The sequence below is a fragment of the Dendrobates tinctorius genome, unplaced genomic scaffold (genome assembly GCF_039654945.1).
Source record: "Dendrobates tinctorius isolate UK_male_01 unplaced genomic scaffold, ASM3965494v1 ptg000138l, whole genome shotgun sequence".
NCBI lineage: Eukaryota > Metazoa > Chordata > Amphibia > Anura > Dendrobatidae > Dendrobates > Dendrobates tinctorius.
Window position 1 is genome coordinate 28,946,493 of NW_027361806.1, and position 27,051 is coordinate 28,973,543.

The 27,051-nt window shown below is 49.2% G+C and overlaps 1 protein-coding gene, 7 non-coding genes and 2 pseudogenes across 8 annotated transcripts in view; 6 read left to right on the forward strand and 4 right to left on the reverse strand.

Annotated features, from left to right (window-relative positions):
• The window catches only part of ARMH1 (armadillo like helical domain containing 1), a 181,334-nt gene that overhangs the window by 41,213 nt on the left and 113,070 nt on the right, over positions 1-27,051 (reverse strand). The gene's annotated exons all lie outside the window — the stretch shown is intronic.
• Positions 3,151-3,292, forward strand: LOC141048904 (U12 minor spliceosomal RNA; annotated as a pseudogene).
• On the forward strand, positions 5,011-5,158 carry LOC141048934 (U12 minor spliceosomal RNA). Its single transcript, XR_012220212.1, has one exon. It is a non-coding gene; the product is annotated as a U12 minor spliceosomal RNA (small nuclear RNA).
• On the reverse strand, positions 5,845-5,959 carry LOC141048910 (U5 spliceosomal RNA). The gene has a single exon (XR_012220189.1). It is a non-coding gene; the product is annotated as a U5 spliceosomal RNA (small nuclear RNA).
• Positions 12,040-12,181, forward strand: LOC141048905 (U12 minor spliceosomal RNA; annotated as a pseudogene).
• LOC141048911 (U12 minor spliceosomal RNA) lies at positions 14,106-14,253 on the forward strand. Its single transcript, XR_012220190.1, has one exon. It is a non-coding gene; the product is annotated as a U12 minor spliceosomal RNA (small nuclear RNA).
• LOC141048912 (U5 spliceosomal RNA) lies at positions 14,940-15,054 on the reverse strand. Its single transcript, XR_012220191.1, has one exon. It is a non-coding gene; the product is annotated as a U5 spliceosomal RNA (small nuclear RNA).
• LOC141048903 (U12 minor spliceosomal RNA) lies at positions 21,132-21,276 on the forward strand. The gene has a single exon (XR_012220185.1). It is a non-coding gene; the product is annotated as a U12 minor spliceosomal RNA (small nuclear RNA).
• On the forward strand, positions 22,654-22,801 carry LOC141048900 (U12 minor spliceosomal RNA). The gene has a single exon (XR_012220182.1). It is a non-coding gene; the product is annotated as a U12 minor spliceosomal RNA (small nuclear RNA).
• Positions 26,742-26,856, reverse strand: LOC141048913 (U5 spliceosomal RNA). The gene has a single exon (XR_012220192.1). It is a non-coding gene; the product is annotated as a U5 spliceosomal RNA (small nuclear RNA).

The following is a 27,051-nucleotide window of genomic DNA, read 5'->3' on the forward strand; positions in this document are numbered from 1 at the left end:
AAAATTGTGGCACCTTCCCTTTATGGAGCAAATAAACCTGACGGAACATTTTTATGAAAACTGCAGGCAAGTGAGTAAAATCTTACAAGTGGTGTTAGACGTGCGGGCAGCGTTCCAGCAGACGTGCGACTGCTATAAGGAAGGACTGCGTGTCCTGAGTTAAGACTGTTGCAAGCCAACAAGCATTGCCAGACAAAATGGAGGATCTGCTGAAACACTTTGTCCAATCGCAACAGCAAAAGACCAACAAGCTGTTGCTACAGCAGAGTCAGCAGCAGATGCAGCTTCTGTCCACCGCCGCCATCCAGGGCAGGACGAGCACCCCAGGTCCGGCTGATGACATCCACATCCGAAAGGCGGTAAGACGGGCTTTGCAGAAAATGACACCTGGGGATGATGTTGAGGCCTTCCTGATTGGTGTTTGAAAGGGTTGCCAAAAGGGAGAAATTCCCACCATAGCAGTGGGCAGAGGTACTGGCTCCATACTTGACAGGAGAACCCCATAAAGTGTACTATGATTTAGCTTGGCAGGATGCCAAAGAGTATGGCAAGCTAAAACTGAGATTCTTGCACTATTGGGGGTAACAATTTCTCGGGGTGCAGCAGGTTCAATGCTGGGCGTATCACAGGGACAAACCACCACACTCTCGAATGTTTGACCTGTTGCACCTGGTCCAGAAGTGGCTGCAGCCAGAGTCCTCTACGCCTGCGCAGATGGTAGAACGGGTAGTAATGGACTCCCTGCCGAGACCCTTGCAGACTTTGGTTCCCCAGGGTGATCCCCAGTATGCTGATGAAGTGGTTGGACTGGTCCAGAGATACCAGGAGGTTGAAGGTTCCGTGGGAAAGCAGCCCAGTCCATACTGGGGGGTCCTCCCACACGGGGGCAAAGGCCCAAAAGGGGGTGGGGTGTCCAAAGGGGCAGGGGAGGTGGTGCCCAAGGTCCCTACAGGTGATATTGTTTGCTGGAGGTGCCACGGCCCAGGCCATATAGCCGCCCGTTGTCCCCTGACCCCTGAGCAGATGGGACGTCGTAGTTCATAATATGCATATCCGGCTTGCAGTGTGAACTCTCCACCCAAAAAGGGGCCTCAAGAGTGTCCCATGAAGGTGAACGGGAGGGAGGTAATGGCACTGTTAGACTCCGGGAGTCTGGTGACCCTTGTGGGGGTCATGTTTCCTCTCTAACTGATCCCGGGGGAAAAAGTCGGCGTTCAGTGCATATATGGTGACGCGAAGGAATACCCTATGGCCAGAGAGGACATTGAAGCAGCCCATGGTACTGAATCCCATGAGGTCTGCGTCGTTCGAGACTTGTTGCACCCTATTATTGTAGGCCGGGACTTTTGTTTATTTTGGGATCTGTGGGGGAAGGGTTCTGAGGTCACTGATGTGAACAGGAAACCAGTGAACCCTAATAAGGTATCACCACACCCAGAGGCAGGCTGTTTCCCCTTCTGTGCCCTTGTGGGGGATGAAGAGGAAGTGTCCCATGTGTCTGACTTTCCAGAGTTAAGGGTGACCAGTGAGAATGTTGGGTCTGTACAACATAGGGACCCAACTCTGAAAGAAGCCTTCAATAATGTCGCTGTCATTAATGGGGTTGCACAGGAGTCGGGCGGACACAAGGTTTCCCTATTTTATGAGTGGGGAATTGTATCGGGTCACAAAAGTGTGGGAGGAGCTGGTGGAACAGTTAATAGCGCCGGGCCCCTATAGATGGAAGGTGTTGGGGGGACATCTGGGAGAGGAAAAAAAGCAGGAACAGATTCTATTGGCCCAGGTGTCACCGGGAAATATTAAACTATTGCAGGTTCTGCCCCACATGTCAGTTAACCGCCCCCACCTCTCACTTTCGGAGTACCCTTGTGCCATTATTGAAGTGCCGTTCGAGAGAATGGCTATGGACTTGGTCGGTCCCCTGGTTAAATCTGCTCGTGGGCATCAGTATATATTGGTCATCCTGGACTTTGCCACATACTATCCTGAGGCAATTCCCCTGAGAAACTCCTCCACGAAGAGTATAGCCTGCAAATTGGTACATGCATTTTCCTATACAGATTTACCGAAGGAGATCCTGACCGACCAGGGAACACCTTTTAGGAGAAAGCTGATGAGGGAGTTATGCAAGTTCCTGCAAATCTCCCAGTTTAGGACTTCAGTGTACCATCCTCAGACGGATGGCCTTGTCGAGAGGTTACCGTATCTGCTCTTTTCCATCCATGAGGTTCCACAGGCTTCTACGGGGTTCTCACCCTTTGAACTTTTGTATGGCCAACATCCACGAGGTCTCCTGGATATAGCCAAAGAAACCTAGGAAGCCGAAGTCACCCCCCACAGAAGCGTCATTGAACTTGTGGCACTGACGCAGCAGAGGATTGCAAAGGTGGTGCCCATCATAAAAGGACATCTCCAGGCACAAGAGCTCAGGCCAGGGTCTAAAACCAGTCAGCCAGAGTGAGGCAGTTTAATCCAGGAGACCGAGTTTGTGTGCCAATTCCTACTGTGAAGAGCAAGTTCTTGGCCAAATGGCAAGGGACGTATGAAGTTGTGGAGAAGCTTGGTGAGGTAAACTATAAGATTCATCAGCCAGGAAGATGGAAACCATATCAGATCAACCATGTAAACCTCATCAAGCCGTGGCAAGACAGAGAACCGGCTAAAACGCCTTGCTTGCTGGGAAAGTTAGAAGGCAATGTTGGAGGTGTCACCATAGCGGAGACGCTGTCGAAGGCCCAGAAACAGCAGCGCCAGGAACTGTTCCAGAGAAATAGGGACCTGTTCTCAGACTTACCAGAGTGCACAACTGCTGATTTTGTGACACCACAGCGATCTCGCCAACGAGATCGCTGTGTGTGACGGGGATCGCTGATCGTGCTTGATCGGCCTGGGACATTTTTTGATCACTGGTCTCCCGCTGGCCAGCACACATCACTGCGTGTGGCAGAGAGAGACCAGCGATCAGCGACGCTGGTTTCTAATGTAAACATCGGGTATCCAGGAGCTGCGGCTCCTGGATACACGATGTTTACATTACAAACCAGCTTGCTCGCTGGTCCTGATCGCTGGAGGGGCTGGCTAACGATGTCCCAGCGATCCCATCCATGTCAGATCGTTGGTGGGATCGCTGGGACATCGTTATGTGTAATGGGGCCTAAACTGAGTAAGGAAATTTATGAGGCAGCTGACACCTGGCTCACTGCTTATGTGAGAGGAATTTTTTGATGGGTACAGGTCACCTCAGGGAGGATTTCCCTACATTGCAGAACCTCCAGGAGCAGTGATCTGCCTGACCCCGATCTTGTGCAATGATAGAACAACAAAATAATTATTTGTCTACTTCTACCAAGGGCAGCGACTGTTACATGCCAGTGACTCATCTGTATGATGACTTATCTGTGGTGCAGCACTGTAGAGAGGATGGGTAACGTAGACAGATGAGAAGGAGATGTAGGGCGGTGCAGCACTGTAGAGAGGACAGGGCGGTGCAGCACTGTAGAGAGGACAGGGTGGTGGACAGATGAGATGTAGGGCGGTGCAGCACTGTGGAGAAGACGGTGGTGGACAGATGAGGAGATGTAGGGCGGTGCAGCACTGTAGAGAGGACAGGGTGGTGGACAGATGAGATGTATGGCGGTGCAGCACTGTGGAGAAGACAGGGTGGTGGACAGATGAGGAGGAGATGTAGGGTGGTGCAGCACTGTAGAGAGGACAGGGTGATGGACAGATGAGATGTATGGCGGTGCAGCACTGTGGAGAAGAGGGTGATGGACAGATGAGGAGATGTATGGCGGTGCAGCACTGTGGAGAAGACGGTGGTGGACAGTTGAGGAGATTTAGGGCAGTGCAGAACTGAGGAGAAGACAGGGTGGTGGACAGATGAGGAGATGTAGGGCAGTGCAGCACTGAGGAGAAGACAGGGTGGTGGACAGATGAGATGTATGGCGGTGCAGCACTGTGGAGAAGACAGGGTGGTGGACAGTTGAGGAGATTTAGGGCAGTGCAGCACTGTGGAGAAGACAGGGTGGTGGACAGATGAGGAGATGTAGGGCAGTGCAGCACTGAGGAGAAGACAGGGTGGTGGACAGATGAGGAGATGTAGGGCAGTGCAGCACTGAGGAGAAGACAGGGTGGTGGACAGATGAGATGTATGGCGGTGCAGCACTGAGAAGACAGGGTGGTGGACAGATGAGAAGATGTAGGGCGGTGCAGCACTGAGGAGAAGACCGGGTGGTGGACAGATGAGGAGATGTCGGGTGGTTGCGGTACTGTTCAGAGCTTTGTGTACCAATGGATCTGATGTACGCATTTCCTTTTAATGGAGAGAGTGTTGTGTATATTAGTCCATCAGCGTCTTGGTGCATCATGGGTATTATGTAGATGAGGCACAGCCTGTGGGCAGAGCATGTCTCCATTTCCTTTCTGTATCTTCCACTTGGGCAGTAAGAAATGAGATTTGTCAAAATGAGTAGGAAGAAAAAAGCTGCTGTCAGATCCCGGTAGTCTCAAGAAATGATGCACAGAAAATGCTGCCTTCCATAGAGCCGTCATAACGAGGTGTCTGACACCAGGCAGCACCACATCAATATACAGCTCATGTGCCGCCATATTACTGCTAGCGCAGAATGCCGCCATACTACGGCCTCTGATGAAACCGGACAATTCTGGGCACACGGGATCCAGCAGGAGATCACTGCAGGTTCTGGATGTGGACATAGGATTATTATTCCCAGGCTTTACAGTGCATGATGGCGGCAGTACACAACAAGTGGGCGGCGGCGGCAATCTGAGGTCGTCACTACCCATAATGCATTTCACCTGAGATGATCATTCAAGGGTGTATTATTAATAGGTTATGTACGATTATTTCACACCTCGTCCTCATCACCGAGCACTGACTATTATGTAATTCCACCGTGTGACACGAGGCGGAGGAGGCGCCAATCAGCTCTCCCTAATACAGTCCGGGGGCCCCACAGGGCGACAGCTCCGGGGTCACACAGGGAGGGTATGCCTTAAACTAATGAGTAAGGAAATAACGAGGCAGGTGACACCTGGCTCCTCACTGCTTATGTGAGAGGAATTTTTGGATGGGTACAGGTCGCACCATGGAGGCTCTCCCTACATTGCAGAACCTCCAGGAGCCGTGATCTGCCCGACCCCCGATCTTGTACAATGGTAGAGATATAATCTGCAATGTGCAGTTTTAAAGCTTCACATGTCGGGACCCCTCAGAAAGTGGTGAATGTTCCCCAATCTGCTGGGGTTGTTTGATGAGAGACTGAAGTTCATATGTTTGGACAGGTGATGATGATGCAGGACACCGCCAGCTGTGACATCTGCACAGACGGCTGCTGGACCCTCTGCGCCATATCGGTGCGTTCACCGGATTACTGCAGTGTCAGGGCGGCAAAGGTGACACCGTCCTGCAGATCACATCCCCGCACCCACAGAGCCAGGAAGCCATCATTGGTCTGGGAGAACTCGGCTCCACTGGTCCCACGCTGATTAGCAGATCACAGGACAAGGTCTATTACGAACGTTGTGGCGCCACCAACTGCGGCACGTGTCACAGTATAGTAAGGGGAAATAAAAAGTGTTTTGGGGACGTGGACAAATCCCCTTTGAAAATCTTTTTAGCATTTTGCTTGTTCATGGGGCCTGGTCAAACAGGAGACAAGTAATCCTAAATAATCCCAAGAAAATCTTACGATTCGTTAATGAAGACAAAATCCAACTCAACCACAGAAGAGAAAAAACGCAGACCCCCAACAAGAGATTAGAGGATCAGTCTCCTGTATAGCAGCTATGGCACAGATTAACCTGTTATTCACCAGTGCAGGAAGCCCAGCGAGCGCCAGGCATCAAAAAATTATATAGAACTCATAATTGTTCCTCTCCACGGAAATCTTTAGTAAAAGGCGAAAGATTTATTCGATCTGAAGAGAAACCAGAGTATAGAGAGGACAGCGGCCGGCGTCACCCGGGGCCTGCGCTGCGCCCATCACCCCCGCGGAGAGGACGGCTCCTGGGTGGATGGTGGGGGCCACGTTCTCCGGCCCCCGGACACAATGTATCTGATCTGTTACTGAACTTTACTACAAAAACTAACGGAAAATGACGAGAAAACGTTACAGTTCTGAGGACGGGTCAGGTGCATCCTGGGGGATATGCAAATCACAGCCGGAGCCGGGGCGTCACATGGCTGCAGGATTTTGCAGAGAACTCTGAACTTTCCAACAGTTTTATTTTTTCTATTTTCTTATCGTGAACCCGCGGCTTCTTTTCTCCCATTACTGTGAGTTTTGGAGACCGTTCTTACAGCCTCAGGACATGGAGGGACCGTGGCGGCGGATGAGAGGAGCGTTGACTACTAATAATGGTGTCTCTTCATTAGTGGTGAACGTCAGCGACTAATGTAAAAGGCGCAGTTCTATTATCTTAAGGAAATGTGGGGGACAGAAATCCGGCGATTTTATTTAGATTTTTCTTCTTTGAGTTGGCCGTATGGGATAATCATCAGACTTTTCCAAACACGGCGATACCGAATTGATATTTAACTAAACTGTGGAAAATAAGTGATTTTTTTTTTTTTTTTTTACTCCCCCGTATTGTACTGAACCCTGTGGTCGCCTGATCGCTTGTCCTACATACTACAATACTATATCCAGTACCAAGAGAAAATGACGCTGTATGAATAGGAAGACCAAGATGGAAGCGACATTGGTCTTCTGCAGACCCCGGCTGCCAGGACAACTCATTGGCACGTCGATGAGGCCCGCTGCACACTGGCATCATAGACATTGAAAGTTTTCTTTTAAGGAACCCAATTACTGTGTGTTATGGTTGGGTCACCGAGGAGGATAGCAGGACCAGGCTAAGCCACAGAAAACCAGTGAGGTTGGTAACTAAGCGGATGCAGACCCCTGATCCTGTCCACACAACTAGCAGTAGCCGTGGAGCGTGCCTACGATGATCCTAGACACCTCGGCACAGCCGGAGAGCTAACTAAGCCTAAAGCAAGAAAGGGGAAATCTAAACTGCCCCAGAGCAGACCCCAAAGGAATAGATAGCCCCCCAACATGTATTGTCAGTGAGACAAGGTGAAAACACAAACGCAGATAGGAAAATAGACTGAGCAAAGGATGGGGCCCACACTGCCTAGACAGGAAAGGAAAGACGCTGTCTGCAATCACGCAAAAAAACCCAGCAAAGGTCCAAAACGTCTGATGCACAAAAACACTGAAGTTGCACGACTTCGCCCTCCACTATATCAGCACTCTGGTATATTCTGAAAGCAAAGCAAAAAGAGACCAATATAACAGGGGACAAAACAAACTGGCACATGCAGTAACATATGGGCGGTGATTCAATCACAGTCCCAGCCGGAGCTGGTTGATCCACTCAAAGCAGAGATAAACAAAACCAGATCAAATACAAACAGAATAACAAATGAACACTTAGCTGAACCATGCAGGGAAAGAGCAGGAGACATCAGACCTCAGAAGGCACAGGAAGAAAATCACCAGCAGGGATAGAGGGAGTCAGTTATCAGAAACCCCAGATCTCCACTCATCTTCCTCATCAGGTGGCAAGCCTCTGTCAATCAGATCAGCTCCACTACCTCCAGTAACCACCAGAGGGAGCCCAGAAAGGGAACTCGCAACCCCTCTGTCAATCTGACCAGCTCCACTACCTTCAGTAATCAACAGAGGGAAGCCAGAGAGTGAATTCACAACACTGTGCTTTGTGGTGTGGCTAATGTTCGCATAGTCGATGGGAGGTATGTGTCACAGAGATGGCTTGTCTCAGTGATGAAACCCGGATTGCGGTTAGCTATGAGATGGGGGGGGTCTGGCTACCCACATACCTCACCTCTGGGTGTGGTGACAGCCTATATAATGGAGGCTGTTTGTCACATGGTCTGTGACTGGAGGCTTCCAGTGTGTGTTTTGCGAAGACACTGACCTGCGAGGGCAGACCCGCTGTGCTATGTGAACTGCTGTTTGTTTCAACTTTGTGCCACAGAAGGCCATCTTTTGTTTGCTTAAACTTAAAGGGAAGGTGCAATAAAAAAAAAATCAGCAATTGAAAAAATGTAAAGTATTAATGTTTTGATTTGTTTTTCCAATATTATAATTGTTAATGGAGTAAAATATGAAAAATAATTTAAAAATGTTAATACGTTCCAGTTTGAAACACTACGGGGAGCAGCTGCTGAAATTTGCCATTTGCCTAGTGTACGGCTGGCATGCCATACCATGTGCTGAAAATGTGGGCTGGAGCTGCTCCGGGTGGGATGTCTCCTCTCCTTCTGGGTGTTTACAAAAGGATAATAGACAATGAAGTTTAGGAGAAGAATTGAGAATTAGCTTTTTAGCAGCTGGTCTCTTAATCCAATGAACTTGCCTGGCAGAAACCTTCCTTCTGCAAAGAAATCCAAGCAGAAACTCTCCAAAAACTCACAAGTTCAATGAATGCAAGAATTGTGAAGGTGATAGGAACCCTTCTGTTATATGTTAACATGGAACTTGGCCTGTTAGGAGGTTTTGGAGTTAAATAGCTTTTTTGTTCAGTGAATGTGACCTTCTCATGCTGCAAATTCCACAAATGAGCATTTTCAGTTCCTTACAACATATCAAATGTTTAGAAATTCTACTATGACTAATAATTTGGAACAGGGCATTCTGAGTTTTTATTAATTTTGGAGATTATACTGTTATCATTGGTAGGTTTCCTCAATAAAATTCAATGTATAATCTAACGGGTGATGACTTTAATTAGACTTACTGTCATTTGCACCGACCACTTAGGAAAATCAGAGAAAAATATCAGTTGCATAATAATTTGGAACATGGTGTAAAACAATCATATTTAATACAAAAAAAATTGTGGCACCTTCCCTTTATGGAGCAAATAAACCTGACGGAACATTTTTATGAAAACTGCAGGCAAGTGAGTAAAATCTTACAAGTGGTGTTAGACGTGCGGGCAGCGTTCCAGCAGAGACGTGCGACTGCTGTAAGGAAGGACTGCGTGTCCTGAGTTAAGACTGTTGCAAGCCAACAAGCATTGCCAGACAAAATGGAGGATCTGCTGAAACACTTTGTCCAATCGCAACAGCAAAAGACCAACAAGCTGTTGCTACAGCAGAGTCAGCAGCAGATGCAGCTTCTGTCCACCGCCGCCATCCAGGGCAGGACGAGCACCCCAGGTCCGGCTGATGACATCCACATCCGAAAGGCGGTAAGACGGGCTTTGCAGAAAATGACACCTGGGGATGATGTTGAGGCCTTCCTGATTGGTGTTTGAAAGGGTTGCCAAAAGGGAGAAATTCCCACCATAGCAGTGGGCAGAGGTACTGGCTCCATACTTGACAGGAGAACCCCATAAAGTGTACTATGATTTAGCTTGGCAGGATGCCAAAGAGTATGGCAAGCTAAAACTGAGATTCTTGCACTATTGGGGGTAACAATTTCTCGGGGTGCAGCAGGTTCAATGCTGGGCGTATCACAGGGACAAACCACCACACTCTCGAATGTTTGACCTGTTGCACCTGGTCCAGAAGTGGCTGCAGCCAGAGTCCTCTACGCCTGCGCAGATGGTAGAACGGGTAGTAATGGACTCCCTGCCGAGACCCTTGCAGACTTGGGTTCCCCAGGGTGATCCCCAGTATGCTGATGAAGTGGTTGGACTGGTCCAGAGATACCAGGAGGTTGAAGGTTCCGTGGGAAAGCAGCCCAGTCCATACTGGGGGGTCCTCCCACACGGGGGCAAAGGTCCAAAAGGGGGTGGGGTGTCCAAAGGGGCAGGGGAGGTGGTGCCCAAGGTCCCTACAGGTGATATTGTTTGCTGGAGGTGCCACGGCCCAGGCCATATAGCCGCCCGTTGTCCCCTGACCCCTGAGCAGATGGGACGTCGTAGTTCATAATATGCATATCCGGCTTGCAGTGTGAACTCTCCACCCAAAAAGGGGCCTCAAGAGTGTCCCATGAAGGTGAACGGGAGGGAGGTAATGGCACTGTTAGACTCCGGGAGTCTGGTGACCCTTGTGGGGGTCATGTTTCCTCTCTAACTGATCCCGGGGGAAAAAGTCGGCGTTCAGTGCATATATGGTGACGCGAAGGAATACCCTATGGCCAGAGAGGACATTGAAGCAGCCCATGGTACTGAATCCCATGAGGTCTGCGTCGTTCGAGACTTGTTGCACCCTATTATTGTAGGCCGGGACTTTTGTTTATTTTGGGATCTGTGGGGGAAGGGTTCTGAGGTCACTGATGTGAACAGGAAACCAGTGAACCCTAATAAGGTATCACCACACCCAGAGGCAGGCTGTTTCCCCTTCTGTGCCCTTGTGGGGGATGAAGAGGAAGTGTCCCATGTGTCTGACTTTCCAGAGTTAAGGGTGACCAGTGAGAATGTTGGGTCTGTACAACATAGGGACCCAACTCTGAAAGAAGCCTTCAATAATGTCGCTGTCATTAATGGGGTTGCACAGGAGTCGGGCGGACACAAGGTTTCCCTATTTTATGAGTGGGGAATTGTATCGGGTCACAAAAGTGTGGGAGGAGCTGGTGGAACAGTTAATAGCGCCGGGCCCCTATAGATGGAAGGTGTTGGGGGGACATCTGGGAGAGGAAAAAAAGCAGGAACAGATTCTATTGGCCCAGGTGTCACCGGGAAATATTAAACTATTGCAGGTTCTGCCCCACATGTCAGTTAACCGCCCCCACCTCTCACTTTCGGAGTACCCTTGTGCCATTATTGAAGTGCCGTTCGAGAGAATTGCTATGGACTTGGTCGGTCCCCTGGTTAAATCTGCTCGTGGGCATCAGTATATATTGGTCATCCTGGACTTTGCCACATACTATCCTGAGGCAATTCCCCTGAGAAACTCCTCCACGAAGAGTATAGCCTGCAAATTGGTACATGCATTTTCCTATACAGATTTACCGAAGGAGATCCTGACCGACCAGGGAACACCTTTTAGGAGAAAGCTGATGAGGGAGTTATGCAAGTTCCTGCAAATCTCCCAGTTTAGGACTTCAGTGTACCATCCTCAGACGGATGGCCTTGTCGAGAGGTTACCGTATCTGCTCTTTTCCATCCATGAGGTTCCACAGGCTTCTACGGGGTTCTCACCCTTTTTGAACTTTTGTATGGCCAACATCCACGAGGTCTCCTGGATATAGCCAAAGAAACCTAGGAAGCCGAAGTCACCCCCCACAGAAGCGTCATTGAACTTGTGGCACTGACGCAGCAGAGGATTGCAAAGGTGGTGCCCATCATAAAAGGACATCTCCAGGCACAAGAGCTCAGGCCAGGGTCTAAAACCAGTCAGCCAGAGTGAGGCAGTTTAATCCAGGAGACCGAGTTTGTGTGCCAATTCCTACTGTGAAGAGCAAGTTCTTGGCCAAATGGCAAGGGACGTATGAAGTTGTGGAGAAGCTTGGTGAGGTAAACTATAAGATTCATCAGCCAGGAAGATGGAAACCATATCAGATCAACCATGTAAACCTCATCAAGCCGTGGCAAGACAGAGAACCGGCTAAAACGCCTTGCTTGCTGGGAAAGTTAGAAGGCAATGTTGGAGGTGTCACCATAGCGGAGACGCTGTCGAAGGCCCAGAAACAGCAGCGCCAGGAACTGTTCCAGAGAAATAGGGACCTGTTCTCAGACTTACCAGAGTGCACAACTGCTGATTTTGTGACACCACAGCGATCTCGCCAACGAGATCGCTGTGTGTGACGGGGATCGCTGATCGTGCTTGATCGGCCTGGGACATTTTTTGATCACTGGTCTCCCGCTGGCCAGCACACATCACTGCGTGTGGCAGAGAGAGACCAGCGATCAGCGACGCTGGTTTCTAATGTAAACATCGGGTATCCAGGAGCTGCGGCTCCTGGATACACGATGTTTACATTACAAACCAGCTTGCTCGCTGGTCCTGATCGCTGGAGGGGCTGGCTAACGATGTCCCAGCGATCCCATCCATGTCAGATCGTTGGTGGGATCGCTGGGACATCGTTATGTGTAATGGGGCCTAAACTGAGTAAGGAAATTTATGAGGCAGCTGACACCTGGCTCACTGCTTATGTGAGAGGAATTTTTTGATGGGTACAGGTCACCTCAGGGAGGATTTCCCTACATTGCAGAACCTCCAGGAGCAGTGATCTGCCTGACCCCGATCTTGTGCAATGATAGAACAACAAAATAATTATTTGTCTACTTCTACCAAGGGCAGCGACTGTTACATGCCAGTGACTCATCTGTATGATGACTTATCTGTGGTGCAGCACTGTAGAGAGGATGGGTAACGTAGACAGATGAGAAGGAGATGTAGGGCGGTGCAGCACTGTAGAGAGGACAGGGCGGTGCAGCACTGTAGAGAGGACAGGGTGGTGGACAGATGAGATGTAGGGCGGTGCAGCACTGTGGAGAAGACGGTGGTGGACAGATGAGGAGATGTAGGGCGGTGCAGCACTGTAGAGAGGACAGGGTGGTGGACAGATGAGATGTATGGCGGTGCAGCACTGTGGAGAAGACAGGGTGGTGGACAGATGAGGAGGAGATGTAGGGTGGTGCAGCACTGTAGAGAGGACAGGGTGATGGACAGATGAGATGTATGGCGGTGCAGCACTGTGGAGAAGAGGGTGATGGACAGATGAGGAGATGTATGGCGGTGCAGCACTGTGGAGAAGACGGTGGTGGACAGTTGAGGAGATTTAGGGCAGTGCAGAACTGAGGAGAAGACAGGGTGGTGGACAGATGAGGAGATGTAGGGCAGTGCAGCACTGAGGAGAAGACAGGGTGGTGGACAGATGAGATGTATGGCGGTGCAGCACTGTGGAGAAGACAGGGTGGTGGACAGTTGAGGAGATTTAGGGCAGTGCAGCACTGTGGAGAAGACAGGGTGGTGGACAGATGAGGAGATGTAGGGCAGTGCAGCACTGAGAAGACAGGGTGGTGGACAGATGAGGAGATGTAGGGCAGTGCAGCACTGAGGAGAAGACAGGGTGGTGGACAGATGAGATGTATGGCGGTGCAGCACTGTGGAGAAGACAGGGTGGTGGACAGTTGAGGAGATTTAGGGCAGTGCAGCACTGTGGAGAAGACAGGGTGGTGGACAGATGAGGAGATGTAGGGCAGTGCAGCACTGAGGAGAAGACAGGGTGGTGGACAGATGAGGAGATGTAGGGCAGTGCAGCACTGAGGAGAAGACAGGGTGGTGGACAGATGAGATGTATGGCGGTGCAGCACTGAGAAGACAGGGTGGTGGACAGATGAGAAGATGTAGGGCGGTGCAGCACTGAGGAGAAGACAGGGTGGTGGACAGATGAGGAGATGTCGGGTGGTTGCGGTACTGTTCAGAGCTTTGTGTACCAATGGATCTGATGTACGCATTTCCTTTTAATGGAGATAGTGTTGTGTATATTAGTCCATCAGCGTCTTGGTGCATCATGGGTATTATGTAGATGAGGCACAGCCTGTGGGCAGAGCATGTCTCCATTTCCTTTCTGTATCTTCCACTTGGGCAGTAAGAAATGAGATTTGTCAAAATGAGTAGGAAGAAAAAAGCTGCTGTCAGATCCCGGTAGTCTCAAGAAATGATGCACAGAAAATGCTGCCTTCCATAGAGCCGTCATAACGAGGTGTCTGACACCAGGCAGCACCACATCAATATACAGCTCATGTGCCGCCATATTACTGCTAGCGCAGAATGCCGCCATACTACGGCCTCTGATGAAACCGGACAATTCTGGGCACACGGGATCCAGCAGGAGATCACTGCAGGTTCTGGATGTGGACATAGGATTATTATTCCCAGGCTTTACAGTGCATGATGGCGGCAGTACACAACAAGTGGGCGGCGGCGGCAATCTGAGGTCGTCACTACCCATAATGCATTTCACCTGAGATGATCATTCAAGGGTGTATTATTAATAGGTTATGTACGATTATTTCACACCTCGTCCTCATCACCGAGCACTGACTATTATGTAATTCCACCGTGTGACACGAGGCGGAGGAGGCGCCAATCAGCTCTCCCTAATACAGTCCGGGGGCCCCACAGGGCGACAGCTCCGGGGTCACACAGGGAGGGTATGCCTTAAACTAATGAGTAAGGAAATAACGAGGCAGGTGACACCTGGCTCCTCACTGCTTATGTGAGAGGAATTTTTGGATGGGTACAGGTCGCCCCAAGGAGGATCTCCCTACATTGCAGAACCTCCAGGAGCCGTGATCTGCCCGACCCCCGATCTTGTACAATGGTAGAGATATAATCTGCAATGTGCAGTTTTAAAGCTTCACATGTCGGGACCCCTCAGAAAGTGGTGAATGTTCCCCAATCTGCTGGGGTTGTTTGATGAGAGACTGAAGTTCATATGTTTGGACAGGTGATGATGATGCAGGACACCGCCAGCTGTGACATCTGCACAGACGGCTGCTGGACCCTCTGCGCCATATCGGTGCGTTCACCGGATTACTGCAGTGTCAGGGCGGCAAAGGTGACACCGTCCTGCAGATCACATCCCCGCACCCACAGAGCCAGGAAGCCATCATTGGTCTGGGAGAACTCTGCTCCACTGGTCCCACGCTGATTAGCAGATCACAGGACAAGGTCTATTACGAACGTTGTGGCGCCACCAACTGCGGCACGTGTCACAGTATAGTAAGGGGAAATAAAAAGTGTTTTGGGGACGTGGACAAATCCCCTTTGAAAATCTTTTTAGCATTTTGCTTGTTCATGGGGCCTGGTCAAACAGGAGACAAGTAATCCTAAATAATCCCAAGAAAATCTTACGATTCGTTAATGAAGACAAAATCCAACTAAACCACAGAAGAGAAAAAACGCAGACCCCCAACAAGAGATTAGAGGATCAGTCTCCTGTATAGCAGCTATGGCACAGATTAACCTGTTATTCACCAGTGCAGGAAGCCCAGCGAGCGCCAGGCATCAAAAAATTATATAGAACTCATAATTGTTCCTCTCCACGGAAATCTTTAGTAAAAGGCGAAAGATTTATTCGATCTGAAGAGAAACCAGAGTATAGAGAGGACAGCGGCCGGCGTCACCCGGGGCCTGCGCTGCGCCCATCACCCCCGCGGAGAGGACGGCTCCTGGGTGGATGGTGGGGGCCACGTTCTCCGGCCCCCGGACACAATGTATCTGATCTGTTACTGAACTTTACTACAAAAACTAACGGAAAATGACGAGAAAACGTTACAGTTCTGAGGACGGGTCAGGTGCATCCTGGGGGATATGCAAATCACAGCCGGAGCCGGGGCGTCACATGGCTGCAGGATTTTGCAGAGAACTCTGAACTTTCCAACAGTTTTATTTTTTCTATTTTCTTATCGTGAACCCGCGGCTTCTTTTCTCCCATTACTGTGAGTTTTGGAGACCGTTCTTACAGCCTCAGGACATGGAGGGACCGTGGCGGCTGATGAGAGGAGCGTTGACTACTAATAATGGTGTCTCTTCATTAGTGGTGAACGTCAGCGACTAATGTAAAAGGCGCAGTTCTATTATCTTAAGGAAATGTGGGGGACAGAAATCCGGCGATTTTATTTAGATTTTTCTTCTTTGAGTTGGCCGTATGGGATAATCATCAGACTTTTCCAAACATGGCGATACCGAATTGATATTTAACTAAACTGTGGAAAATAAGTCATTTTTTTTTTTTTTTTTTTTACTCCCCCGTATTGTACTGAACCCTGTGGTCGCCTGATCGCTTGTCCTACATACTACAATACTATATCCAGTACCAAGAGAAAATGACGCTGTATGAATAGGAAGACCAAGATGGAAGCGACATTGGTCTTCTGCAGACCCCGGCTGCCAGGACAACTCATTGGCACGTCGATGAGGCCCGCTGCACACTGGCATCATAGACATTGAAAGTTTTCTTTTAAGGAACCCAATTACTGTGTGTTATGGTTGGGTCACCGAGGAGGATAGCAGGACCAGGCTAAGCCACAGAAAACCAGTGAGGTTGGTAACTAAGCGGATGCAGACCCCTGATCCTGTCCACACAACTAGCAGTAGCCGTGGAGCGTGCCTACGATGATCCTAGACACCTCGGCACAGCCGGAGAGCTAACTAAGCCTAAAGCAAGAAAGGGGAAATCTAAACTGCCCCAGAGCAGACCCCAAAGGAATAGATAGCCCCCCAACATGTATTGTCAGTGAGACAAGGTGAAAACACAAACGCAGATAGGAAAATAGACTGAGCAAAGGATGGGGCCCACACTGCCTAGACAGGAAAGGAAAGACGCTGTCTGCAATCACGCAAAAAAACCCAGCAAAGGTCCAAAACGTCTGATGCACAAAAACACTGAAGTTGCACGACTTCGCCCTCCACTATATCAGCACTCTGGTATATTCTGAAAGCAAAGCAAAAAGAGACCAATATAACAGGGGACAAAACAAACTGGCACATGCAGTAACATATGGGCGGTGATTCAATCACAGTCCCAGCCGGAGCTGGTTGATCCACTCAAAGCAGAGATAAACAAAACCAGATCAAATACAAACAGAATAACAAATGAACACTTAGCTGAACCATGCAGGGAAAGAGCAGGAGACATCAGACCTCAGAAGGCACAGGAAGAAAATCACCAGCAGGGATAGAGGGAGTCAGTTATCAGAAACCCCAGATCTCCACTCATCTTCCTCATCAGGTGGCAAGCCTCTGTCAATCAGATCAGCTCCACTACCTCCAGTAACCACCAGAGGGAGCCCAGAAAGGGAACTCGCAACCCCTCTGTCAATCTGACCAGCTCCACTACCTTCAGTAATCAACAGAGGGAAGCCAGAGAGTGAATTCACAACACTGTGCTTTGTGGTGTGGCTAATGTTCGCATAGTCGATGGGAGGTATGTGTCACAGAGATGGCTTGTCTCAGTGATGAAACCCGGATTGCGGTTAGCTATGAGATGGGGGGGGTCTGGCTACCCACATACCTCACCTCTGGGTGTGGTGACAGCCTATATAATGGAGGCTGTTTGTCACATGGTCTGTGACTGGAGGCTTCCAGTGTGTGTTTTGCGAAGACACTGACCTGCGAGGGCAGACCCGCTGTGCTATGTGAACTGCTGTTTGTTTCAACTTTGTGCCACAGAAGGCCATCTTTTGTTTGCTTAAACTTAAAGGGAAGGTGCCATAAAAAAAAAATCAGCAATTGAAAAAATGTAAAGTATTAATGTTTTGATTTGTTTTTCCAATATTATAATTGTTAATGGAGTAAAATATGAAAAATAATTTAAAAATGTTAATACGTTCCAGTTTGAAACACTACGGGGAGCAGCTGCTGAAATTTGCCATTTGCCTAGTGTACGGCTGGCATGCCATACCATGTGCTGAAAATGTGGGCTGGAGCTGCTCCGGGTGGGATGTCTCCTCTCCTTCTGGGTGTTTACAAAAGGATAATAGACAATGAAGTTTAGGAGAAGAATTGAGAATTAGCTTTTTAGCAGCTGGTCTCTTAATCCAATGAACTTGCCTGGCAGAAACCTTCCTTCTGCAAAGAAATCCAAGCAGAAACTCTCCAAAAACTCACAAGTTCAATGAATGCAAGAATTGTGAAGGTGATAGGAACCCTTCTGTTATATGTTAACATGGAACTTGGCCTGTTAGGAGGTTTTGGAGTTAAATAGCTTTTTTGTTCAGTGAATGTGACCTTCTCATGCTGCAAATTCCACAAATGAGCATTTTCAGTTCCTTACAACATATCAAATGTTTAGAAATTCTACTATGACTAATAATTTGGAACAGGGCATTCTGAGTTTTTATTAATTTTGGAGATTATACTGTTATCATTGGTAGGTTTCCTCAATAAAATTCAATGTATAATCTAACCGGTGATGACTTTAATTAGACTTACTGTCATTTGCACCGACCACTTAGGAAAATCAGAGAAAAATATCAGTTGCATAATAATTTGGAACATGGTGTAAAACAATCATATTTAATACAAAAAAAATTGTGGCACCTTCCCTTTATGGAGCAAATAAACCTGACGGAACATTTTTATGAAAACTGCAGGCAAGTGAGTAAAATCTTACAAGTGGTAGACGTGCGGGCAGCGTTCCAGCAGAGACGTGCGACTGCTCCAGGAAGGACTGCGTGTCCTGAGTTAAGTCTGTTGCAAGCCAACAAGCATCGCCAGACAAAATGGAGGATCTGCTGAAACACTTTGTCCAATCGCAACAGCAAAAGACCAACAAGCTGTTGCTACAGCAGAGTCAGCAGCAGATGCAGCTTCTGTCTACCGCCGCCATCCAGGGCAGGACGAGCGCCCCAGGTCCGGCTGATGACATCCACATCCGAAAGGCGGTAAGACGGGCTTTGCAGAAAATGACACCTGGGGATGATGTTGAGGCCTTCCTGATTGGTGTTTGAAAGGGTTGCCAAAAGGGAGAAATTCCCACCATAGCAGTGGGCAGAGGTACTGGCTCCATACTTGACAGGAGAACCCCATAAAGTGTACTATGATTTAGCTTGTCAGGATGCCAAAGAGTATGGCAAGCTAAAACTGAGATTCTTGCACTATTGGGGGTAACAATTTCTCGGGGTGCAGCGGGTTCAATGCTGGGCGTATCACAGGGACAAACCACCACACTCTCGAATGTTTGACCTGTTGCACCTGGTCCAGAAGTGGCTGCAGCCAGAGTCCTCTACGCCTGTGCAGATGGTAGAACGGGTAGTAATGGACTCCCTGCCGAGACCCTTGCAGACTTGGGTTCCCCAGGGTGATCCCCAGTATGCTGATGAAGTGGTTGGACTGGTCCAGAGATACCAGGAGGTTGAAGGTTCCATGGGAAAGCAGCCCAGTCCATACTGGGGGGGTCCTCCCACACGGGGGCAAAGGCCCAAAAGGGGGTGGGGTGTCCAAAGGGGCAGGGGAGGTGGTGCCCAAGGTCCCTACAGGTGATATTGTTTGCTGGAGGTGCCACGGCCCAGGCCATATAGCCGCCCGTTGTCCCCTGACCCCTGAGCAGATGGGACGTCGTAGTTCATAATATGCATATCCGGCTTGCAGTGTGAACTCTCCACCCAAAAAGGGGCCTCAAGAGTGTCCCATGAAGGTGAACGGGAGGGAGGTAATGGCACTGTTAGACTCCGGGAGTCTGGTGACCCTTGTGGGGGTCATGTTTCCTCTCTAACTGATCCCGGGGGAAAAAGTCGGCGTTCAGTGCATATATGGTGACGCGAAGGAATACCCTATGGCCAGAGAGGACATTGAAGCAGCCCATGGTACTGAATCCCATGAGGTCTGCGTCGTTCGAGACTTGTTGCACCCTATTATTATAGGCCGGGACTTTTGTTTATTTTGGGATATGTGGGGGAAGGGTTCTGAGGTCACTGATGTGAACAGGAAACCAGTGAACCCTAATAAGGTATCACCACACCCAGAGGCAGGCTGTTTCCCCTTTTGTGCCCTTGTGGGGGATGAAGAGGAAGTGTCCCATGTGTCTGACTTTCCAGAGTTAAGGGTGACCAGTGAGAATGTTGGGTCTGTACAACATAGGGACCCAACTCTGAAAGAAGCCTTCAATAATGTCGCTGTCATTAATGGGGTTGCACAGGAGTCGGGCGGACACAAGGTTTCCCTATTTTATGAGTGGGGAATTGTATCGGGTCACGAAAGTGTGGGAGGAGCTGGTGGAACAGTTAATAGCGCCGGGCCCCTATAGATGGAAGGTGTTGGGGGGACATCTGGGAGAGGAAAAAAAGCAGGAACAGATTCTATTGGCCCAGGTGTCACCGGGAAATATTAAACTATTGCAGGTTCTGCCCCACATGTCAGTTAACCGCCCCCACCTCTCACTTTCGGAGTACCCTTGTGCCATTATTGAAGTGCCGTTCGAGAGAATTGCTATGGACTTGGTCGGTCCCCTGGTTAAATCTGCTCGTGGGCATCAGTATATATTGGTCATCCTGGACTTTGCCACATGCTATCCTGAGGCAATTCCCCTGAGAAACTCCTCCACGAAGAGTATAGCCTGCAAATTGGTACATGCATTTTCCTATACAGATTTACCGAAGGAGATCCTGACCGACCAGGGAACACCTTTTAGGAGAAAGCTGATGAGGGAGTTATGCAAGTTCCTGCAAATCTCCCAGTTTAGGACTTCAGTGTACCATCCTCAGACGGATGGCCTTGTCGAGAGGTTACCGTATCTGCTCTTTTCCATCCATGAGGTTCCACAGGCTTCTACGGGGTTCTCACCCTTTGAACTTTTGTATGGCCAACATCCACGAGGTCTCCTGGATATAGCCAAAGAAACCTAGGAAGCCGAAGTCACCCCCCACAGAAGCGTCATTGAACTTGTGGCACTGACGCAGCAGAGGATTGCAAAGGTGGTGCCCATCATAAAAGGACATCTCCAGGCACAAGAGCTCAGGCCAGGGTCTAAAACCAGTCAGCCAGAGTGAGGCAGTTTAATCCAGGAGACCGAGTTTGTGTGCCAATTCCTACTGTGAAGAGCAAGTTCTTGGCCAAATGGCAAGGGACGTATGAAGTTGTGGAGAAGCTTGGTGAGGTAAACTATAAGATTCATCAGCCAGGAAGATGGAAACCATATCAGATCAACCATGTAAACCTCATCAAGCCGTGGCAAGACAGAGAACCGGCTAAAACGCCTTGATTGCTGGGCAAGTTAGAAGGCAATGTTGGAGGTGTCACCATAGCGGAGACGCTGTCGAAGGCCCAGAAACAGCAGCGCCAGGAACTGTTCCAGAGAAATAGGGACCTGTTCTCAGACTTACCAGAGTGCACAACTGCTGATTTTGTGACACCACAGCGATCTCGCCAACGAGATCGCTGTGTGTGACGGGGATCGCTGATCGTGCTTGATCGGCCTGGGACATTTTTTGATCACTGGTCTCCCGCTGGCCAGCACACATCACTGCGTGTGGCAGAGAGAGACCAGCGATCAGCGACGCTGGTTTCTAATGTAAACATTGGGTATCCAGGAGCTGCGGCTCCTGGATACACGATGTTTACATTACAAACCAGCTTGCTCGCTGGTCCTGATCGCTGGAGGGGCTGGCTAACGATGTCCCAGCGATCCCATCCATGTCAGATCGTTGGTGGGATCGCTGGGACATCGTTATGTGTAATGGGGCCTAAACTGAGTAAGGAAATTTATGAGGCAGCTGACACCTGGCTCCTCACTGCTTATGTGAGAGGAATTTTTTGAAGGGTACAGGTCACCTCAGGGAGGATTTCCCTACATTGCAGAACCTCCAGGAGCAGTGATCTGCCTGACCCCGATCTTGTGCAATGATAGAACAACAAAATAATTATTTGTCTACTTCTACCAAGGGCAGCGACTGTTACATGCCAGTGACTCATCTGTATGATGACTTATCTGTGGTGCAGCACTGTAGAGAGGATGGGTAACGTAGACAGATGAGAAGGAGATGTAGGGCGGTGCAGCGCTGTAGAGAGGACAGGGTGGTGGACAGATGAGATGTAGGGCGGTGCAGCACTGTGGAGAAGACGGTGGTGGACAGATGAGGAGATGTAGGGCGGTGCAGCACTGTGGAGAAGACGGTGGTGGACAGATGAGGAGATGTAGGGCGGTGCAGCACTGTAGAGAGGACAGGGTGGTGGACAGATGAGATGTATGGCGGTGCAGCACTGTGGAGAAGACAGGGTGGTGGACAGATGAGGAGGAGATGTAGGGCGGTGCAGAACTGTAGAGAGGACAGGGTGATGGACAGATGAGGAGATGTATGGCGGTGCAGCACTGTGGAGAAGAGGGTGATGGACAGATGAGAGGTATGGCGGTGCAGCACTGTGGAGAAGACGGTGGTGGACAGTTGAGGAGATTTAGGGCAGTGCAGCACTGAGGAGAAGACAGGGTGGTGGACAGATGAGGAGATGTAGGGTGGTTGCGGTACTGTCCAGAGCTTTGTGTACCAATGGATCTGATGTACGCATTTCCTTTTAATGGAGAGAGTGTTGTGTATATTAGTCCATCAGCGTCTTGGTGCATCATGGGTATTATGTAGATGAGGCACAGCCTGTGGGCAGAGCATGTCTCCATTTCCTTTCTGTATCTTCCACTTGGGCAGTAAGAAATGAGATTTGTCAAAATGAGTAGGAAGAAAAAAGCTGCTGTCAGATCCCGGGAGTCTCAAGAAATGATGCACAGAAAATGCTGCCTTCCATAGAGCCGTCATAACGAGGTGTCTGACACCAGGCAGCACCACATCAATATACAGCTCATGTGCCGCCATATTACTGCTAGCGCAGAATGCCGCCATACTACGGCCTCTGATGAAACCGGACAATTCTGGGCACACGGGATCCAGCAGGAGATCACTGCAGGTTCTGGATGTGGACATAGGATTATTATTCCCAGGCTTTACAGTGCATGATGGCGGCACTACACAACAAGTGGGTGGCGGCAATCTGAAGTCGTCACTACCCATAATGCATTTCACCTGAGATGATCATTCAAGGGTGTATTATTAATAGGTTATGTACGATTATTTCACACCTCGTCCTCATCACCGAGCACTGACTATTATGTAATTCCACCGTGTGACACGAGGCGGAGGAGGCGCCAATCAGCTCTCCCTAATACAGTCCGGGGGCCCCACAGGGCGACAGCTCCGGGGTCACACAGGGAGGGTATGCCTTAAACTAATGAGTAAGGAAATAACGAGGCAGGTGACACCTGGCTCCTCACTGCTTATGTGAGAGGAATTTTTGGATGGGTACAGGTTGCCCCATGGAGGATCTCCCTACATTGCAGAACCTCCAGGAGCCGTGATCTGCCCGACCCCCGATCTTGTACAATGGTAGAACAAGTGGATTACCTGCTTTTACCAAGTGCGGCGACTGTTACTTTCCAGTGACTCATCTGTACGGTGAAGTGAACGGGAGACAAAATGCAGCGAAACGCGACTGTGGCCAGAACTAGACGGGCGTTATTATTATTGTTGTTTTAGTGGTTTATAAATTCAGATCTTTGTGAACGTTATTGGTCTCAGAAAATTATGGTTTTGTTTTACATTTCCCGTCCTTGGAGCTCGGTGACGGCTGAAGCTTTCTTGATACCATTATGATGTTCTTTTCTGAGATATGCGGCCACTGAAAACAGCAATTGTGGCATTATGGCCCCGATTCATCATTTCTGAGACTTTTACTTCACTTTTCTTCTTTTGTCTTCTAATATCGCTCACTATTATTGCGCCAAATGCTTACAAATGGCGCAGGTGGTTAATGAATTTGGTACAAAGTCAAAAATTAACCTTTTTCCTATCACTTATTTCCTTTTTGAAGGAAGCATAAGACCACCCAGGGGGCGGCGGGGGGCACAACATTTTACAGATTTTTAAAAAGATGCAATTGATGAAAAAGCCAAAAACATCTCAAAATCGCTAAACTCTGCTCAGTAAGCGGAAAAAAATAACAGCAGGTGAGGAAATATAAGACAAACTTCAAAAAAGGCGCAAATAGAATAATTGGAGGCAAACAGAAAGTTACACAAAACTAGAAAAAAAACACGCAAAGGCAGCGATGAATCAGGGCCTCAGTCTACATACTGCTGTCCCAGAGCATTGTACTGACAGCCTCCCATGAAGCCCGGCAACAGACTGCACCTCAAGTACCAGCAGACGCCCGGCTGCTATTATGACCCATAGGCCCCCATGCACCAGCGATCACTGCAGCTGCCTGTCTGTGGCATCTAAATACACTGCTCAAAAATAAAGGGAACACTCAAATAACACAACCTAGATCTGAATGAATGAAATATTCTCACTGAATACTTTGTTCTGTACAAAGGTGAATGTGCTGACAACAAAATCACACAAAAATCATCAATGGAAATCAAATGTATTAACCAATGGAGGCCTGGATTTGGAGTCACACACAAAATTAAAGTGGAATGTAATGTCCTTAAAACAAGTCAAAATGAAGCTCAGTACTGTGTGTGGCCTCCACGTGCCTGTATAACCTCCCCACAGTACAACGCCTGGGCATGCTCCTGTTGAGGCGGCGGATGGTCTCCTGAGGGATCTCCTCCCAAACCAGGACTAAAGCATCTGCCAACTCCAGGACAGTCTGGTGCAACGTGACGTTGGTGGATGGAGCGAGATACGATGTCCCAGATGGGCTCAATCGGATTCAGGTCTGGGGAACGGGCGGGCCAGTCCATAGCTTCAGTGCCTTCATCTTGCAGGAACTGCTGACAAACTCCAGCCACATGAGGTCTGGCATTGTCCTGCATTAGGAGGAACCCAGGGCCAACCGCAACCAGCATATGGTCTCACAAGGGATCTGAGGATCTCATCTCGGTACCTAATAGCAGTCAGGCTACCTCTGGCAAGCACATGGAGGGCTGTGCACCCCTCTAAAGAAATGCCACCCCACACCATTACTGACCCACTGCCAAACCGGTCAAGCTGAAGGATGTTCCAGGCAGCAGATCGCTCTCCACAGTGTCTCCAGACTCTCACATCTGTCACATGTGCTCTGTTAACCTGCTTTCATCTGTGAAGAGCACAGGGCGCCAGTGGCGAATTTGCCAATCCTGGTGTTCTGTGGCAAATGGCAAGCGTCCTGCACGTTGTTGGGCTGTGAGCACAACCCCCATCTGTGGACGTTGGGCCCTCAGACTATCCTCATGGAGTCGGTTTCTAACCATTTGTGCAGACACATGCACATTTGTGGCCTGCTGGAGGTCATTTTGCAGGACTCTGGCAGTGCTCCTCCTGTTCCTCCTTGCACAAAGGCGGAGGTAGCGGTCCTGCTGCTGGGTTGTTGCCCTCCTACGGCCCCCTCCACATCTCCTGGTGTACTGGCCTGACTCCTGGTAGCGCTTCCAGCCTCTGGACACTACGCTGACAGACACAGCAAACCTTCTTGCCACAGCTCGCATTGATGTGCCATCCTGGATGAGCTACACTATCTGAGACACTTGTGTGGGTTGTAGAGTCCGTCTCATGCTACTACGAGTGTGAAAGCACAACCAGCATTCAAAAGTGACCAAAACATCAGCCAGAAGGCATTGGTACTGAGATGTGGTCTGTGGTCCCCAGCTGCAGAACTACTCCGTTATTGAGGGTGTCTTGATAATTGCCAATAATTTCCATCTGTTGTCTATTCCATTTGCACAACAGCATGTGAAATTGATTGTCAGTCAGTGTTGCTTCCTATGTGGACAGTTTGATTTCACAGAGGTTTGATTTACTTGGGAGTTATATTCTGTTGTTTTAGTGTTCCCTTTATTTTTTTTGAGCAGTGTAGTTAAATCGCAGCGATTGTGGCTGTTGTCATTACACTTACATGCAGATGCCGGCTGTACAACACAGCTCCTGAGCCTGCTGCATACGCGGACATACACTTCCGGCATTATCCACACCTAGAAGTTTTTGTGCTGATTACTTTCCCAGGGAACTGAACGTCAACATTCTGGCTGTTCTGAAGGAAGAAAATTGTTGCCAGAGTCCCCATAAAAAGACAAAATCATCAGACTCCGGCTTCTCAGTTTACTATGGAGGGCCAGGCCGGTCCAACCACCTTCCCCCGGCTTGGCCCTTGGTTGGGGGATTCCGTCTGACTTTCTGAACAAGGGGGGTTGGAATGTATAGGACACATGTCTGAAGACCTGTCCATGTAGCAGTGCGGCAACCTTACAAACAAGCAGAAAAAGCTGGTACTATCAGGCTGAGTTCACACGTGGCGTTTTTTTCGCGTTTCCGCGGCGGTTTAAATCGCGTGATTTTGCCGCGAAAAATAAGCATCCCATGCATTCCTATGGGATTCCGCAATACTGTGCTAATGCTGCGGTTTTTACCGCGGCGGAATCGCTACGCGGTAAAAACCGCAGCATGCTCATTAATTTGCGGAATCGCGGCGATCCCGCACCCATAGGAATGCATTGTTCCGCTTACTTCCCGCATGTGGCTGAGCTCACCATGCGGAAAGTAAGCAGAACAATTGCGGATGGTACCCACGGTCCGGAGGAGAGGAGACTGTCCTCCAGGCTTTGGGTACCATATCCCTGTAAAAAAAAGAATTTAAAAATAAAAAATATTGTTATTCTCACCCTCCGACGTCACGCGCAGTCTTCCCGCTTCTCATCACGCATCCGTTCCCAGTAATCCTTTGCGAAAATGCCCGCGATGGCGTCTGTTCTCGTGGGATCGCGAAGTCTCGCGGTCATTCGCGCGACGTCATCGCGAATAACCGCGAGACATCGCGATCCCGCGAGAACGAACGTCATCGCGGGCATTTTCGCAAAGGATTACTGGGAACGGCTGCGCGGGACGTCGGAGGGTAAGAATAACACCATTTCTTATTTTTTTTTACATTCTATCTTTTACTACTGATGCCGCATAGGCGGCCTCAGTAGTAAAAAGTTGGTCACACTCGTCAAACACTATGTTTGACGAGTGTGACCAACCTGTCAATCAGTTCTCCAAGCGATGCTACAGATCGCTTGGAAAAACGCTAGCATTTTGCAAGCTAAATACGCTTGCAAAATGCTAGTTTTTCCGCGGGAAAATCGCGGGAATTTAAAATGCGATTTTCCAGCGGACTGGAATTCCGGAATTCTCGCGGTAATTTACATGTGCACTTAGCCTCAGGGTGGTGCTGGAGTAATGGTGACAGATGACATTATGGCGCTCCTGATAGATGGAGCAGTGATAAATCAGTACATTACTCGCCATAACAGGACACTCCGATTAATCTGCTTTTCACCAGTGCAGGAAACCCAGCGAGCGCCGGGCATCAAAAAATTATACAAAACTCATAATTGTTCCTCTCCACGGAAATCTTTAGTAAAAGGCGAAAGATTTATTCGATCTGAAGAGAAACCAGAGTATAGACAAGAGAACGGCCGGCGTCACCCGGGGCCTGCGCTGCGCCCATCACCCCCGCGGAGAGGACGGCTCCTGGGTGGATGGTGGGGGCCACGTTCTCCGGCCTCCGGACACGATGTATCTGATCTGTTACTGAACTTTACTACAAAAACTAACGGAAAGTAATGAGAAAACGTTACAGTTCTGAGGACGGGTCAG